Genomic DNA, 17,979 nt, shown 5'->3' on the forward strand with positions numbered 1-17,979 from the left:
GGTGCCTGTCACAGCGGTAACCCCCGAACCCGGTGGTGGACACCAGAAATAAGTGATGCCGTCAAGCGGACGAAAGTCTTACCAGGACTGGCTGGTTTGCAGGACTCCAGAGGCAGCTGACAGGTATCGGCAGTCTAAGTGAGCTGCGCCCCGGACTGTTGCGGATGCAAAAACTCTGTTCTGGGAGGAGTTTGGTGAGGCAATAGAGAAGGACTATCAGTTGGCCTCGAAGAAATTCTGGCAAACCATCCGTCGCCTCAGGAGGGAAAAGCAGTTCTCTACAGGCACCGTTTTCAGTGCAGGTGGGGGGCTATGACTTCGACTGGGGACATTGTGGAAGGAATACTTCGGGGATCTCCTCAATCCCACTGACACGCTTCTTTTGAAGACGTAGAGAAGGAGGACTTTAGGGTGAGGCTGTCTATTACCAAAACTGAAGTCAGTGAGGTAGTCAACAAGCTCCTCTGTGGCAAGGCTCCCGGAGTGGATGAAGTCCGCCCTGAGTACCTCAAGTCCCTGGATGCTGTGGGAGTGTCTTGGCTGACGCATCTCTGCAGCATCGCGTGGCAGTCGGGAACTGCACCACTGGACTGGCAGACAGGGGTGGTGGTTCCCCTCTTTAAGAAGGGGGACCAGAGGGTGTGTTCCAACTACAGGGGAATTACACTCCTCAGCCTCCCTGGGAAAGTCTATGCCAGGGCACTGGAAAGGAGAGTTTGACTGATAGTCGAACCTCAGATTCAAGAACAACAGTGCGGTTTCCGTCCTGGTCATGGAACAGTGGACCAGCTCTACACCCTCTTTAGGGTGCTGGAGGGATTGTGGGAGTTCGCTCATCCAGTCCATATGTGTTTTGTGGATTTGGAGAAGGTGTTCGACCGCGTCCACCGTGGTATCCTGTGGAGGGTGCTCTGGGAGTATGGGGTCCGGGGAGCCTTACTGAGGGCTGTCCAGTCTCTGTATGATCGGAGTAAGAGTTTGGTTCGCAGAGCCGGCAGTAAGTCAGACCTGTTCCCGGTGCACGTTGGACTCCGGCAGGGCTGCCCTTTTTTCACTGGTTCTGTTCATAGTTTTTATGGACAGAATTTCTAGGTGCAGCCAGGGGGCGGAGGGGGTCTGGTTTGGGGGCCACAGGATTTCTTCTCTGCTCTTTGCAGATGATGTTGTCATGTTGGCTTCATCATCAGAGTAGAACCGCTTCTCCTCCACATCTAAAGGAGCCAGTTGAGGTGGCTTGGGCATCTAGTCCGGATGCCTCCCTGGAGAGGTGTTCCGGGCATGTCACACTGGGCGGAGGCCCCGGGGAAGACCCAGGACACGTTGGAAAGACTATGTCTCTCGGCTGGCCTGGGAACGCCTCGGGGTCCCCCCAGAGGAACTGGAGAAAGTGGCTGGGGCAAGGGAAGTCTGGGCATCTCTTCTTAGACTGCTGCCCCCATGACCCGATGGGTGGAGGAAGACAATTTGTGACAATTTTTGCACTGGTATTAATTTCATTTTGAACTTTTATACGTTCCTACTGCCTAGTAATACCATGTGGTCAATTACCTTTATATATTTTCTATCATTTAATCAACAGCAGGTAAATTTATTATTTTTCAAATGTTTTAGCTTTTTCATTTCCCTCAGCATCTTCAAAAAAACATCAGTGGTTTGGATACTTCTCGTTTTTTTCCTTGTAAAGCTAAGGGAATTTTTTGTTATTGTGTTCTGTGTGTTGACCTTGTGACTTTCCACGTGCAGTTCATCTGTTCACATTGCCTCTAGTTTGAATTTTTTTTTTTTTAAATGTTCAAGGTCATGCTGTCCAAACCTGCTTATGATAGCTTTAACATCTGTTAAAAATGATGTGAACTGTGTGTGGAATCAGACCTGAGCCCCGTCAGCAGGGAGACTCTCTCTGTCCCCACAGTGGAGTCTAATCTGAGCCTCACTGAGGGCCAGCATCCCCAGTGCAGCAGTGAACTTCACTCATGATGATCAAAACCTGAAGATGTGCTGCAGCCCTGCAGCTGCATGTCAGCAGGGCTTCAATTGGAAGGTGAAAGGAGAAAAAAAAAACTACGCCACGCCCGTAATGGAAGATAGTCGCATTTACTGCATTGTGTAGTCAGGGAGCTGCAGTGTTACGCAACACCCAGCTGCCTCAGCACTGCAAACACTCCACAACTCTGTCAAACTTTAGATCCAAACACCTCTTCAAACGAATGTTCCTCTAAATATTTTTTGGTGAAAATACTCAAAATAATCTGTCACTATGTGAGTCCTAAAGGTAAGAAGCATCACCCCATCATAAAGTCTCTGTTGGATTTGTGTTTTTGAGTGAGTCCACCTGCAGCTCACCCACTCTAAAAGTGAACTGCATACAGATGCAATTTGTGAAAGTTTGAAAGCGCCCGGTGAAAAGCTGATGGTCATTCTGAAATTGTAATTAAAAATGTGTAACTTACCAAATGAAATGCAGTTTCAGGAGCTTCTTAATTGAAATTTAACAGAACCCCTTCCTTCCTTGGTTCCTGGGAACAGAGGATGGCCTGAGGTTTGCTGAGTCAGCAGAACTGGGGTGTTCTTGGGGCAGGAGCTGCTTTTCTGTGAGGTTCAGCAGAATGCAAAGTGAACCCAAAACCACCTGAGCAGAGATTCTAGATCACAACTAAATCTTTGAACAATAGAACGGAAAGCAGGCAAATGCATCTCTAAAGGTGTCTCTAAAGTTGCCTGCCTTAAGGTGATCTGACTGCATTATGTTCATTGCTTCCAACTCTGTATAAAATTATGTTTGTTTGTTTCAACAACTGAAACAAACAAACAAAAGCTTCTGTGTTGCTCGGTTCTCCAGAAACTGCTTTGGTGGAAAAATATGGAGAACCTAAAAGTCATTAAAATAAAGAATTTAATTCTTCCCATGACTAAGAGCTGGAAATAGTAGTTTAAATGATAATGATCATGTTTTAAATGATACAAACAAATATGCATAGAGATCAGTGTATAAAATGTAAATATGTAAGAGGGTTTGTCACAGTTGGGATGTGAGGTAAGAAGGCGCCACCATCTGGTTTGAAAAGGCAAACATCCCCTTGAGTTAATCAATAAATCTCTATGAGATTTTCATTGTTTTCAGCCTAAAAACATGTCTTTTCCTGCAGTTCTTCCCTTTATCATGTAAAACACTTTAAAACTTGTTTCTTTGACAACTATAAACAGATGCAAGCTTAATGCCAATATTTCTGTGTAGATAGCCACTGTTCCCAGAAGATGCTATTTCCATTAAAAAAACTTTTAATTTTGTTTCATTTTACATATGAACCAAAATTACAAGGCCAAAAAGAAAGTCAATTTTAGGAGCTAAACACAGAAAAAATATAACTGAAATTTAAAATAAAGAATAAAAATCAAATCTGATCAACTCAGGTATCCATAAACTCACATTTTACTCCAGTCGAGTTTTAAGTTCATTTTTGAAACAGATTTAAAAACATGTAATTTTAGCAGTCTTCAGATCTCAATCTTCATGGTAAAAAGGACACGAGGGAGCCAAATCAGCAAAATCTCAAGAGAAAATGATCCTTTGTCCTACTACAACAAAGATTATGTCTGAACTGTATTATATAAGCTTTAGTATCTTTAGAGCTATTAAGCATTTTTGACCAAATAATATCCATGATTCACACAAAAAAATTAAAAAATAAACAAAGTGATGTTCTGATAAGATAAATAATATCAGATTTAATAATATTAGATTTAATATCACCCAACAACCACTAACAGTTCAGTTTGTTGTATTCTGTTGGCCTTCTGAGAACACACTAGGGGTTTTTATCCTTGATGATGCTACAAATCTTCGGAAAGTGATTTCCCAACTTAAAAGTAAAACCTGTTCTCTGGATCCCATCCCCACCTCTCTTTTTAAGTCAGTGTGTTCCTCATGTGAGGAGTAACTCCTGAATATCGTTAACCGCTCTCTTCAGTCTGGGATCTTCCCCAGATCCTTAAAGACTGCTACGGTGGGACCCACTCTGAAGAACAGTGGTTTAGATGTTTTGAATCTAGATAATTACCGACCAGTGTCAAACCTGCCATTTTTAAGTGGGATTTTAGAAAAACTACTTTTTATTGAACTAAATGATTTTATTAATAAAAATAATATTTTGGAAAAATTTCAATCTGGTTTTAGATCACATCATTCCACAGAGACGGCACTGGACAAGGTTATAAATGTCAGGTCCAACTCTGTCGAAAAGAAAACATCTGTTTTAGTGTTTAGAGAACACTGCCGGCCCCAGAAAACCAGAACCCAGGGGACGCAGCCACCGTTGCCAAGGGCCCAGTTCCCCCTACCAGGGATGGGGTAGGGGACAGATGGTCCAAAGTCCCACCTTCTTTGTGAAATGCGTGTGGGTTTGTGAGGGTGTGCATGTATGTGTGTATATGTTGGAATGTATATTTGGAGGAGTAAAGGGTGTGTGTACTAAGGGGGTGCAGTTAAAATTGGTGGGAGGGGCACTGAGGGGACATCCTCCTGATTACTCACAGTGATGTCCCCTCACCCTCCCAACCAAGGGGCCCTAAATGTCTAACGTGCGGTTAAAATTGGCAGGTAGGGTGCTAAGAAAACATCTGCTGCTTGCTAGCAGTGATGTCCAAGCACCCCCCATACCAAGGGCCCTACATGTCTAAGGTGCAAATAAAACCAAGAGAGGGGGGGCCCATTCCATACGGCAACCATGGGAGGGGGACCACTCCCAAGTAGCTCCTCCCCCCAAGGTGCATTGCAGGTTAAACCCCCCACCCCCTCACCCTAATATGAGATTATATGAGGAAGGGGGTAAGTCGGGGACAGCTGGTAGACTGTCCCCCGGTGGTCAAACAGCCCCCCCCCCCAGCCCCCCCCCAGCATAGGGCCAGGTCCCCCCAGCCCAGGTTTCCCGTCCCCCAAGGCGCCGACACCCCAGGCCCCACACCACCCACCCCATACAGAGAGAGAGGAGCCAGAAAGCGCCCCCCTGTTTAACTGGTAGCTGTTCTTCACCTTCTGAATTAGTCACTAATTGACTGAAACTCCACCAACATCCACTTTATTCACTATTCCCCAAAATTAGGCCAAACATAAAAAAGTGCGACACGCTAACGTGACGGTCAGCTACAGCCTCACATTAGCGTGCTCGTGTGGGTTTTTCTCTGAGTTCTTCAGTTTCCCCCACCCAACCAAGAACTACTGACTGTATAGTTCAAGATTTCCAAATTAAATTCATCCTAAAAACTGATTAAGGGAAAAAAAACAACAACTTTAGTTTGAGATTATTAGCAGACAAGGCTAGCATTGAGGCAGGGGTTCCTGGGTCAGCGCCTTCTGGGTGCAGGGCACACAATACACTACCACAGGACCCCCCAGATCTAAGATTAAGAGCCAGACCTGGGAGATCCAACTGCAGTGACCAGTTCACTGACAAGGTTCGGTCACTGATGTGAAGGATCCCTCTGAGGAAAACAATGGAGTTACTAATGTAAATTAAAATAGATCAATAACCAAATTAATACATAAATAAACATTAATAGACAGATATTTAACAGTAATATATATATTTACTTATATACATACAGACTAAACTAAACTAAACTAAAAACTAAACATAAAATGAGTAAAAAGAGAACATAAATGATTAAAATATCAAATAAATTCCTAAATTTCAACTGAAAGCAGATTAAAAAGATCTTGAGCCTTCCATTAAAAACATGAACAGTCTCTGCGGCCCTGAGGCATGCTGGGAGGCTGTTCCAGAGGGTATCGGTATCAGAGGGCCTGAGGGTCTGCGAGGGTTCCTACTTTAAAATCATATCAGATAAACATGAAGGCACAAGACCATACAAAAATTTATAAACCAATCAAAGAACTTTAAATTAACATAAATTCACATCAGGGAATATTTTATAGCGACTGATCAAACCCCTTTACAAAAAAAGGGGCCAAATTTTCCCCTCCGTGAACCGCCACATCATCGTGGTGGGGGGGTTTGACAGCTTGAGTGATCCGAGGACCTAAGCTGTCTGGGACAGATGGCCCTGTTAGGGTCTCCCATGCCAGACAGGTCCTAGGTGACGAGCCAGACTAAGAGCGGTTCTGACCATTTTGTGATTACACCAAATAAAAGATGGCATCAATTTAAAAGGTAATGACTAAGCTAAACAGACTAGGCTAAACTTTTAAAATATGTCCAGCATGAGAGGCTTTCTGCTCTGATCTGTTTTATTTGACCTCTGGAAGAGGCCACCATGTTGAATAAAAAAAAAAAAAAAAGCACCTTTAGTACCGGATCTACTGAATACTCGTCGTTGGGATTTTTAACCTGTAAAATGTGAGTATACATAGGGTTCTATGGTGTAATGGTTAGCACGCTGGACTGTGAATCCAATAGTCTGAGTTCAAATCTCAGTAGAACCTTGAAACTCTCTTTACTCAGCAATGGTACATGGATCTAAACAATCCAGTGCCTCAAAGTAACACATCAAAAATAACCAGCACCCTCAAACAAAGCTTCTGGCCTTTAGCAACTAATTTTTTTCCTCAAAAATATTTGCATGCACTTTACTGTTAGAGTACAAAATATGCCAACATTTTACAAAATTTTAACCATTCAACTTTTAAAATGTTCAGCTCCTTCAGATTATTCCTGCTATTACTTTTGGTTTTTCAAATCCTTCAACTTTTTAAAATATTCCAGGTTTTCTGGGATTTTTCCCCCCATAGAAATACATAGGGAAATTATGGTGCATGAGGTCCCTGGTTCAAGACCCTGTTCGGACACTTCCAATTTGTCAACCATTCAACTATTAAAATGTTCAACTATTTCATCTTATTTCAGCTATGACTTTTGGCCCTTCAAATCCTTCGACTTTTCAAGATATTCCAGGTTTTTCCAAGATTTTTGCTCCATTAAAGTGCATGGAGAATCCTTGAAACCTTTGTTTCTTTCAACCATTATAACTTCAACATGCCTTTAGCTAGAAACACCGTTAAAACATTAAACTGTTCACAAGACTTTGGACTTCAATATAAGTTTTGAAATTATTATGGGATGACATCACCAACTACGGTTTGGCGGCCATTTTGTGCCTAAATGTGAGGCGATTTTAAACTTCAGTTTTTACCCATTTTAACCAGTTTACTATTACAATGTTCAGATCTTTCAGCTTAATCCTTTCAGCTATTACTTTTGGTCCTTCAAATCCTAGAACCTTTCAAGATATTCCAGGATTTTCCAAGATTTGTGCTACATTGAAATACATGGAGAATCCTTGCAGACCTTTGTCTCTTTCAACCATTATAACTTCAACATACTTGTAGCTAGAGACACCGTTCAAACATTAAAATGATCAAAAGGCTTTGGACTATAAAATACGTTTAGAAATCATTATGGGATGTCAACACAATCTACTGTTTGGTGGCCATTTTATGACAAAATCTGAAGTAAATATTGCAATAAACTTCATCCATGGCTGGAACTGAACATATTGAAATTCACTGGATCTGGACATATAAGGAATGTGGGCGTGGTTAGCAAATAAACTGCTAAGGACATCCAAAGGTTTCCTTTTCCGATTAGTCTGAAACTGACGTCGATTTGTTCATCATCCCCAGGCGACCCAGACATAAAATGGTTGCTATGGAGATGAAATCAATAGAAAAGCTGCCATTTTGAAAAAAGTGGATTTTCTATCAACTTAGAACATGTAGCTTTACCAATATGATACTCTCAAACATTGTGTTTCTTCAGAAACATCTTCAAATTTTAAACAGTTCAGCGATTTTTTTCAACAATTTCAGCTTTAATGCTTAACTCCTATAAACTTTAACTTATTTTAGCCATTCTACTATTACAATGTTTACAATGTTATTTACAATGTTTTTTTTTGCTTATTCATTTTCATTCTCTGACTTTTTTTTCAAATCTTTGAACTTTTAAAGATATTCCAGGATTTTCCACAATTTTTGCTCCATTAAAAAAAAATAGGGAATCGTATTGCTTAACTTCATTTACAGTTTTTTACTGAAGAAATCTATGTTTTTACATCTTATTCTTTATTAGGTTGCAGCTTAATCTTTGAGAACCCAGATATCGGTTTTAATTTGTTTTAAAACTTTTGTTAGGGAAATAAAACATTTTGTATCTTTATCCGGTCGAAACCTGGTCTGCTTTTATCTCTCCCGATTTCTTGAACACACATGGGAAGATCTGAAAAGCGAACAGATTTTTTCCTACAAACTTGGTGACCCCGGACGTGAGTGGGGGAACGCGGACCGAACCGGACCGGATTATTGTGGTGAATTTTACGTATTTCCCTGAGAATTTCGGCGTAAAAGTCGGGGACCGCCTCCAAATGGTCGACGTCTCCTGAGGCCTCACTTATAGTACTGTAAGTAGGAACCTTTTATGAATTCTGCATATTAAATAAATTAAATTAAGGAGATTTCGAGTGAGTGGGCGGCGAATCATACCCCAGTTATTGGAGTCGGAAGTGTAATAAGGTTCACCCGTTTTAGCCCTTGAACAAAGCGTTCAGAAAACGGAGGGGTGTCTGTTGGCCTGTGACATTGTGATGTACGAAAACAGTATAAATAAAAATTAATAGGTTCACCTGTCGGTCTTGAACAAAGCGTTCATCAAACGGAGGGTTTTGCGTCTGTTTTGGCCTGGGACACCTAATGGCGGACGAAAAAACAGTGTTACATTAGGAGCTAATTTTGCGCGGTAGGATAATTTGAAAACAAGAAGGAGGTGGCGCCCTCTACAAATTATTTTTTACGGAGAGTGACCAAAGAAGGATTCAAAATAAACATGAAAGTTGAATTTGACAGAAATGAGGAGGAGGAGGAGGACAAATACACTCCACACCAACCACATGTCCTTGCCACCAATCAGGATTTGACGCAGGTAGGAAGACTCCAATATAATTTAAGATCCAGAAAAGACAAGAAGAGTGGGGGCACAAGACATATGTTTCCTATGCAACAGCAACAGGAGCGGGTTCATGCTCCACTGTTCCCCCGGTGGAGATTCAGGTAACTGCAGGAGCACAGGTCTTCAGACCACAGTACCGCTGGGTCAAGGATGCAGATGAAGGGATGGAGGAAACTCTGACTGGGCTGTGGAACTCCAGTGTAACTGAACATTTACATTCTCCATGATGTACTCCCTTGAGACCGGTTTTAAAAGTAGATGGTAAAACTTATCGCATGGCACATGATTTAAGGGCTGTCAATGACGCAACCATTACTCCAGTCCTACCTGTGCCTGATCCACACCGCATTCTGTCAACTTTAACCCCACAATGTGTGTGGTTCACTGTCATTGATTTGGCAAACGCATTCTTTTGCATTCCATTACATGAAAGTAGCAGACACCTATTCGCATTTCAGTACAAAGGTGTCCGCTTGCAGTACACATGCTTGCCACAAGATTTAAAAATTCCCCTGGCATTCCCCCAGTCCAAGAGAGGGCAACGGACAATAGGGGATCTCACTGTATTTTTGTTATTGTTTTTTGCGCTTTGGGTTAAGGGGTGTTGACCTTAGTGGTCCCACTAGGGCTCCTTGTTAGAATAAATTTGTACATATGTTATCCCATATGTTCTCAGAACTTTTGTGTTGTTGTGTTATCTATAGATAAAGTGTGTTTATTGTTTTTCTGCAAGGAACGTGATCCTGGGAATGCAGTAAATGATTTTGTATTGACCCGGCGACAGCTGTTCACCTTAAATGTGCAAAAATCGGCCTAATCTACAGCGGTGAACAGACAATCACAAGGGATGTTTTGTTTAGCTTCCTGACGATGTCAAGAAATGTTCAGATTGGTTTCCTAACTTTTGTAAACCATATGTGTGTGTGTGTATGTTTGTACCCCTTACCCTTTAGAAATGAAAATCACATGTTGTATGTTAGGTAATGCCCAGATTCTAATAAAGGTGGGAGCAGAGCTTTGCAAAACTCACAGGAAACTAGTGTGTTGTCTGAGTACAAGCTTTACTTTGCTCTCCACGTGAAAGGAATTCCTCGAGTCCGCGTCCTTTCTTTCAGCATACATATAGTTAAGAAGTGTTGGTTTAGTTTTAGATCCAACACTCCTACTCTTAAAACTGAAAAACCAATATCAGGTAATGAGAGAATGAAGAGAAATGTGTTTTATGAGGTCTGGACTTATACCAGGGAAGCTGAAGAACTCATGTGTGGCTCTCTTGCGCCCCCGTTAGGATTCCTATATTTTTGTTACAATCCCAATCAGACAATAGATGTGTTAATAATAACACCAAGGGGGAATTTTAAACATAACCACTGGGGAACGGCAAGTGAGTGGCGGGGTTATCACTGGTACATGCGGGGATTGTTGGGGGATGGAGGATGGGGATCAATATTTAGATCCACAGCAGAATCATTTTGATAGAAAGGGACCTATGGGTGGACATCCCAGGCTCAAAAGTGGTCCAGAATAATTTCCAACTTTACTGTTTCAGATTAGTTTTTTACCTTCCGTGTTAACACCATTGGTCAACCTTTCCCTACCCCTACACAGGGATATATCACTATTTGCTCACGATTGCTCATCTGTGCACAGGCGAATGGAATAGATCCGTGTTGGCAGGTTATGTTCTGTCCAGACCTTAACGCTACCACCACCACCCTCATACGGATAAGATTAGGTTTCGGTCCGGCCAGACAGGTAAAAAGCATAGAAGGAACTCCTTCCACAGATAGTTGGTTCCAGATTGTGACAGGCACCAGTGGGGAAGCCAACAACTGGTTGCTGATGGTTGAAAAAGCAGCAAATTCAATAAGAGAAGACTTTGTTGTGTGTATGGGCCACTGTCCTTTGTAGCGTGTGGTTCCCGCAGCAGTTCCAGCAGAATTTGTGGCTGATTTAATGACTAACAGAACTCCTTTTAGCCCAGACTGTCGGAAACTGGATCAATATTACCCTCTGGCCCCCAGTGATAAAAGTAAGCCTGTTTTTGACCAAAGTGTTGCCCCTCAGATTTCTCATGTTTCGAGTTAAGTTATGGAAATGGTAGTAGATTTATAGGTAAAGTTACTGACGATTGGTGTAAATGAGACACAAGCCCTGACTGACTTCCAGCCACACTCACGAGCAGACATATGGATATGGTGTGGTGGAAATCAAATATTTGACAGATTACCCGTGAATGCGGCCGGACGATGTGCGTTGGTCACTTTGATCTTACCCGTTTTTATTCGACCGATAGATTTGACAGGTGTCGCGGCCCCGCTGACCCAACAGCCTACTTGGAGATGGTCCAAGCGTGAAATGGGTTGGATGGGCCAGAATGATCCGACATACATCGACTGTCTTGGTGTCCCTAAAGGCGTCCCAAATGAGTATAAATTGATTGATCAAGTAAAAGCAGGCTTTGAGATTTTCATATGGATAACTCCTAACAAAAACATGTTTTTTACAGTTGATCACATGTTTTGCAGACCACATGTTTTTTACACTTTTGCAGCTGTATTAAATATTTATTTATTTAATAATAATCTCATTTTTGATAATAATTTTCACAATAATTTTAATAATATTTTTTAATAATTTAATATGAATGTCATTTGTGATGTCCTTTTTTGATGTTATATTATTAGATTATTTCTGAATGTCGTTTTTGCTGCCACAGATAAATGAAATTTCCCCATTGTTGGATTAATAAAATCATCTATCTATCTAAAGGCTACCTCCCTAATGGCATTCCAAAACAGAATTGCATTAGATATGTTACTGGCGGAGAAATCTGGTGTTTGTGGTATTTTTGGTGATCAGTGTTGTACTTTTATCCCCAATAATACGCAGGCTGATGGGTGGCTATTGAAGGTATGCGCACATTAAATAAGAAAATGAAGGAACATTCGGGAGTTGATATATCCATGTGGGATGACTGGATGAAAGTGTTTGGTCCATGGAAAACTTTGACTTCCTCCATCCTTGTTGCAGTAGCAGTTTTTGCAGCTATTCTCACTCTATGTGGTTGTTGTTGTATTCCCTGCATTAGATCACTTATGACACGCCTCATAGAGAAGGTGGTGGGAGAAAGGGATCGGGAGCACAGACAATATGCCATGTTACCTGTCAGTGATCCCTTTTCACCTCCCCGGCTGTGAGATCAACTTGTGTGATTTTGTTCTGCCTTAACATGTCTCCATTTCCCCCCTTAATTTCAGGTGTTCCATTTCTTTACATGAAGTGTTATCTTTTTTACTTTTTAATTTGAATTTGCTTATTTTCTTTATTTGCTACTTTATTTCTTGTTCTATGTAACTTATATTAACAAAATTGTGCCAAGGTAAGGTCTGGTGATGCATGAGTATCCTTAGGGATGGCTGCCGAGGGGCACAGATCGTCGCAAGAATTTTCCTGTCCGACCGCTCACTGAAAGTTTCTCAAAGAAGGTCAAAGAATGCTCCGACAGGTTTTTCGCTTGCACACTCATGGGTCACCTACCTCCTTTGAAATGCTCATTTAATCACATTGATTTTGTGTTACAGATTGTGAGGGGTTGCGACCACAGCTGTCAGGTCATGTGGACCTGTTGAAATGTTATGTTATTGAGTGATGTGGTAATGACTTTTTGTGATCTCACTTCGTGAGCTCAAGAGAGGGAATTGAAGAAATATATGTTTTCTGTCTTATTCTTATTACGTTGAAGTTTTAATCTTCAGTGTGTAGTGACTCTAAAGGCTCAGCCTTTTCTGCATTCCTTTAGATAAATTTATGAGAGCATAGGCAAACCTCCCCCCTTTCCTTGTGTGAAGAGACCGGACTTTTTGTGTGCAGCTCAGTAAATTATGCCATGGACCAGATTTAAACCATCTGTGTTGAGGATCCATCTATGGGAACCGAACTCTATTCACGTTCTATTCTCATGCGGAGGACAAAGCTGACCTTTGCTCCAATAATTTTTCTCCTCTTCCAGTTGATTTACTATGGACAAGATGGGGAATCATTTTACAGATGCAACGGTGTGCACCTTTGAATATGGTCCGGAGGAAGTGGGCAGCCCAGCTGTCGACGAATCCATGCATCCAGGGGTAGGAGATTCGGCCGCCATGATAACATTTTCATGCAGAACTCTTTGTTATTCTCAATCTGTCTGCATTCTAAAACGCATTTAACTTTTGTGCATTTGTAGGCTTTATAGATTCTTCCTCCTTCAGACGGCTACAAGGACTTTGTTAATCGTAAAGGATGGCCATCCTACATACTCCAGGCTGTTGTTGACGACCAATTCTGGTAAAAATAAATATTCTCTACATACCATATATGTATCTAATTTTTTTATTTTTTAAGAACATCTCTTGCATAATAAAGCTATGTTACATGTGTTTCACCTATTTCCTTCGTCCCTGCCATGCAGTTTTTGGAACATCAGCTGTAAAATGCCAGGCAGCGCACATGATGCAAATGCCCTTTGGCATTCTGATCTTTTCCAAAGGGCTCATCTCTTACCCAAGGTAAGAAAACATTTGTTTTTTTGTTTTTGTTTGATGGAACAGCCTAAAATGTATGCTTGCAAAAACATGTCCACCATAACTAGTAATTTCCCTTTTCTGTAACAGGGAATCAAGACCATTTTGGATAAAGACACCAATTTCCTGATTGTAGGAGACCCTGCTTACCCACTTCTTGACTGGCTGATCAAGGGATACTCAAACTCCCCACTGCTGACTCCTGAGCAGGAATCTTTCAACAGCTACCTAATCTCAGTCAGGGTGGGAGTGGAGATGACTTTTGGTTTGTTAAAGTCAAGGTGGAGGGTTCTGCTGAAGAGAAGTGACTTATATTTCACATTTATATTTCGCATTTCACTTTCATGCCAACCATGATTGCCACCTGCTGTGCACTGCACAACTTCTGTCAGAAGGAACGGGAGCATGCCAGCAGCAGCTGGTTGGAAGGGGCCCGTGATCGGACAGTTCATTTTCCACAGCCCAACCAGCCAGTTAACCCACAGTGCAGTAGTGGTGGCAGCAGCACAAGAGAGGCTTTGACTACCTATATGGCCGCTGCAGTCCCACTCCGGACAAGGCACCAACACTAAATCTTTCTGGCTTTTTTATTCACTAAAAAAAATGTCAACCTTACTTTCTTTGGAGTTCTTTAGTGTATTCACAAATGCAATCGAGGGTGTAAATATTCAGGTTGGTACATATCAGTAAAAAGAAAAAGAGCGTTGTTTTGTGCTTCAAATGAATGTTTAATGAAATAAAATTTAAAGAAATGTACAATTTTTCAAAGGATTCCTGTTTTTACATATTTGCTGTTGGTCCTTCAATGCTACAGCAGTGCAAAAAATATGGTGTCACTGCTAGTGACCCCTAAAAGTACGCTTTATTTAAATTAAACAAGTGTTTTGTACAATAACTTTAAAAAAATGTAACAGTATAAAAAAATATAAACATAATATAAAGTGTCAAAAGGACATTTAGCTCTTTCGTCCAAAACAATTTGTAAAATGTGCATTTCAACAATCAGGAGAAGGTAAAGTGATCAAAATGTCACATTTCCATGTAAGTGTAAACGTAAACATACAAAGCCTTAAATATCAGCAGCAATGAAAATGTGCAATTCTTAAATGAAACTATTAGCAGCAATGTTCTGGAAATTGTGCAATGTCTAAAAAAAATGATTATGACAGTAACAGTTGAACCCATATTTAACTCAGATCATGCAAGGTGTACTCTGAGTTGTCGCTGTAGTGCGACGTGTTTTGGCTATAGTTAGCCGACCCGCTGTAGTTTGTGAAGGAGTGCTGGGAAGAATACAGAGCTACTGGTGGAGGAGGAGGTGGACGGATGATGGTTCTTAGACCATCCAAAAGTTGGGTGACAAGGCGCTCATTTGCCCATGAACTCTCTTCCACAAACTGTTTGAGGAGACGCTGATCCCTCTGCAGTCTTCTTTGTTGTTTCTCAACCCACCGGTTTTGGGACTCTTGTATTCTTTTGAGGAATGCTTGCTGCTCAGTCATCCAAGTGCTCATGGCTTTGGCATATCCCGATGAACTGTGCCTTTTCCCTAAAAAAACAGTATAAAAATCAAAGCACTAAACCAAAAAATGAGGTTGCAAAATAAAGAAAAGTTTAATTCAACCTCTAAATCAAATGCAGAGAAACCATTAGATATTCAGCTATTGATCAAAAGTGGCTTTTATAATTACATTCCTTGCGTTGTTAAGGATTTATGACCCACCAAAAGATTTATTATATTTAGGACTATTTCAATTTTTTTTAAATACTTTTTTTTAAATACACCAAAAAATAAACCCCAAAGGCACCTCTGTTGATAAGGGCTGGGAATCACTGGGTACTTTACGATACGACTTGTGATACATTGCTCACGATAACGATACTATCACGATATGGCGATAATGTGATAATCGATATATGTCGTCTCTAACAACTCAAGATATATCAAACGTTAAGAAAGAAGATCTTGACAAACTGTTTTTTGGAAAATATTTCCCTATTTATTTATTTTTTTTTAAACACAATGATAATTAACAACTTGTGTCCTATTTGGTGTAATGAATAACAGACCTTTGTGTAACATTGCTGAAATCAGTAATACTCATGTTGAAGGTTGGATGGCTGGTGATGTTGATAAAACAAAGCCATAGCAATTGCATTATTTAAAAAAATAGCTGTAAATCAGATATTAATTCTGTGAACAAATCATGGTGTTTTTGTTAAAAATAAATGACACAAATTAGTACTAATGTGGTGTAAACAAAAATCAAATTCTCCCAGAAAAATAAAATCAAGTAGATCGAAACTTTCCTTTAAATATTTTAAGACGTTAGTTGCTTCAAAATAAATTACCAGGGATAAAATACATGAACAAAGTGCATCTAAAAGTAAGCATCTGAACAAAACGTTTGGGGAAAACCTGCATGTGATGTATGTTTATATGTTCATGTTTTTCTGGAGAACCACAGGCTTTTTAGTGTCAAGACGCCGCTCGTCTACCTTTTCAGGAGAAGGGGGGGATGCGACTCTTTTGTTTCCAGCGCCATCTCAACCATAGCTCTGGTCTGGGCGTACAGTGCAGGAATCATTTTTTCAGTATTTCCGAGGGGGAATGTCAAAGCGTGGCTCTAATGCATTCAATAAAAAACGAAATCTCTTGTTCTCCACCTCGCTGCAGGGACGGAGCCACTCTTACATTAAAAACAGAAATCCTGTTTGTCATCGTCTCTGCTCTCGCAGAAGATGGTGTTAGCTTTGCCTGGAAAAAGGTATCCGCGCCGGGCTGTGTCGGCTTCAGGCCAGCAACGGCCTCGGCTTTCTCAGACAGCTCTGGGTGATGCAGCTTCAATGCTGCCGGCGCGTCTTTTAACTTGCTGCTCTCACTGTTTTCCTTGTTTTCCCGTCCACCATTTTTGTTTGACTGTGTACTCTTCTTCGTCCGTCTGCGACAGCCAATCTTGGAATGAGCGCCCCCTATCGACCCTCCGAAGAATCGTCTCACTAAAGGATGATTAATATAACGTTTTACAGGGTCTCCAAACATAAATAAAAGGCCAATAGCCTACGTGCACGATAGAACTTCCGGTTAACTTCCGTGTTTCGAGTGTAAGGCTGACAACTTCCTGTTGGTCGTGTTATTGTTGTGGGGAGTTTTGTCGAGTTGCTAGTTTTGAGTAAATAGGAGCGGATTTCGGGTAAAAGACAGGCGTTTGGTGTTTCAACGCGTGACAAAGACATCACGACATTGTTGTGTACCCGTGTGCAAATTTGTCAAAGGACAACAGTACTATAAGATTTCAAAGCTTTCCAGTATATGTGTCGGTGAGAGCCGAATGGATCGTGAACACGGCGGGAGGACTTCACCCCTAGCAAGACGAGTCGTGTTTCGTATTTGCAGCAATCGGAAAGAAAATACGTCATGTAAACACACCGTTCGGAATATTCTGCCCCGGTCAGACTCGTTCGGATCAAAATTTCTTTCCGATCGAGATAGCTGGGTTATACCGATCGTTGTTCATGTAAACGGTCATTCCGATCGTGTGTCGCTACTGCTCTGGTTTACGTCATGCATAGATGGTGTTTCGCTGAGAGAAAGCTTTGGAGCGCATACAGGACCAACCAGCCGCTCTGCTCTCGCCCCGCTGGCTCTCCCCTCTCTTTCACCCCTCACGAGGGAGATGCGGGGGGGATGCGTGTCCACTGACGTCTGGACCCGGCATCAACCGAGCTCTGCGTTCGGGCTCCGGTGCCAGTGGACCGAGTGAACCTCTCTGAGCAGAGCAGCTGGATTTATTAATGTGTTTGAAGGGAGGGTGCTTTGTTACGTGTGCGTTTTGTTGTTTTGTTACGTGTGAGAATTCGGACTGCGAGCCGACCCGCCGCTCTGGGTTAGCGGCTGCCGGACTCACCAGAACAGAGCAGAGCTCGAGCCGCCAGCTTACACAGCCGTCTCAGTCATTAGAAACTGCTCAAAAAATCACACGGAATTGTGTTTCTAGTTGTGCCCTGACAAAATAAATGCTGATGTTATTCCCAGACATTTACGTGCAGCCAGGATGCAGATTGCAGCGTTTCCCACATGGTTCGTCCTGGATTTTGTGTCCATCAAAAGGCTAATGTTGTTAGCCCGTGTTGTTAGCCTAACACTGGGTTCTTCTTCCAGCTCCGTACTTTTTCCGCAAAAAAAGCACTGACCACTAGGATTAAATATAAAATGATGAGCGAACAGGCACTTCATAATATTCATAACATTAATAAAAGCACGTTTGGAAGATCGCCTCGTATATTACAGAGCTGCTGCATAAATATATGTGACAGCAAAGGTATGTTTACAGCGGGACACATTTACCTTCCGGTATTTTCGACACGATATTTTATCGACACGATATTTTGCCCATGTAACCACGCACTGGTCGACAATCCTGTAGATGTCGTTCACGTCGATTTTCGGGAGACCT

General features: G+C 41.6%; 2 long non-coding RNA genes and 1 other non-coding gene across 3 annotated transcripts; 2 read left to right on the plus strand and 1 right to left on the minus strand.

Moving 5' to 3' along the window:
- Window positions 1–6,367: 6,367 nt before the first annotated feature.
- On the plus strand, window positions 6,368–6,439 carry trnah-gug (transfer RNA histidin (anticodon GUG)). Its single transcript has one exon. It is a non-coding gene; the product is annotated as a tRNA-His (tRNA).
- Window positions 6,440–12,950: 6,511 nt separating this feature from the next.
- LOC144993921 (uncharacterized) lies at window positions 12,951–14,218 on the plus strand. The gene is made up of 4 exons (XR_013657219.1): window positions 12,951–13,084; window positions 13,186–13,286; window positions 13,411–13,507; window positions 13,613–14,218. It is a non-coding gene; the product is annotated as an uncharacterized LOC144993921 (long non-coding RNA).
- Window positions 14,219–14,226: 8 nt separating this feature from the next.
- Window positions 14,227–16,755, minus strand: LOC144993920 (uncharacterized). Its single transcript, XR_013657218.1, has 2 exons — window positions 16,022–16,755; window positions 14,227–15,071 (listed from the first exon to the last, which is right to left on the minus strand). It is a non-coding gene; the product is annotated as an uncharacterized LOC144993920 (long non-coding RNA).
- Between the last annotated feature and the right edge of the window lie 1,224 nt (window positions 16,756–17,979).

This window comes from Oryzias latipes, chromosome 1, assembly GCF_053564925.1.
Source record: "Oryzias latipes strain Hd-rR chromosome 1, Olatipes_Hd-rR_3.1".
Lineage (NCBI taxonomy): Eukaryota > Metazoa > Chordata > Actinopteri > Beloniformes > Adrianichthyidae > Oryzias > Oryzias latipes.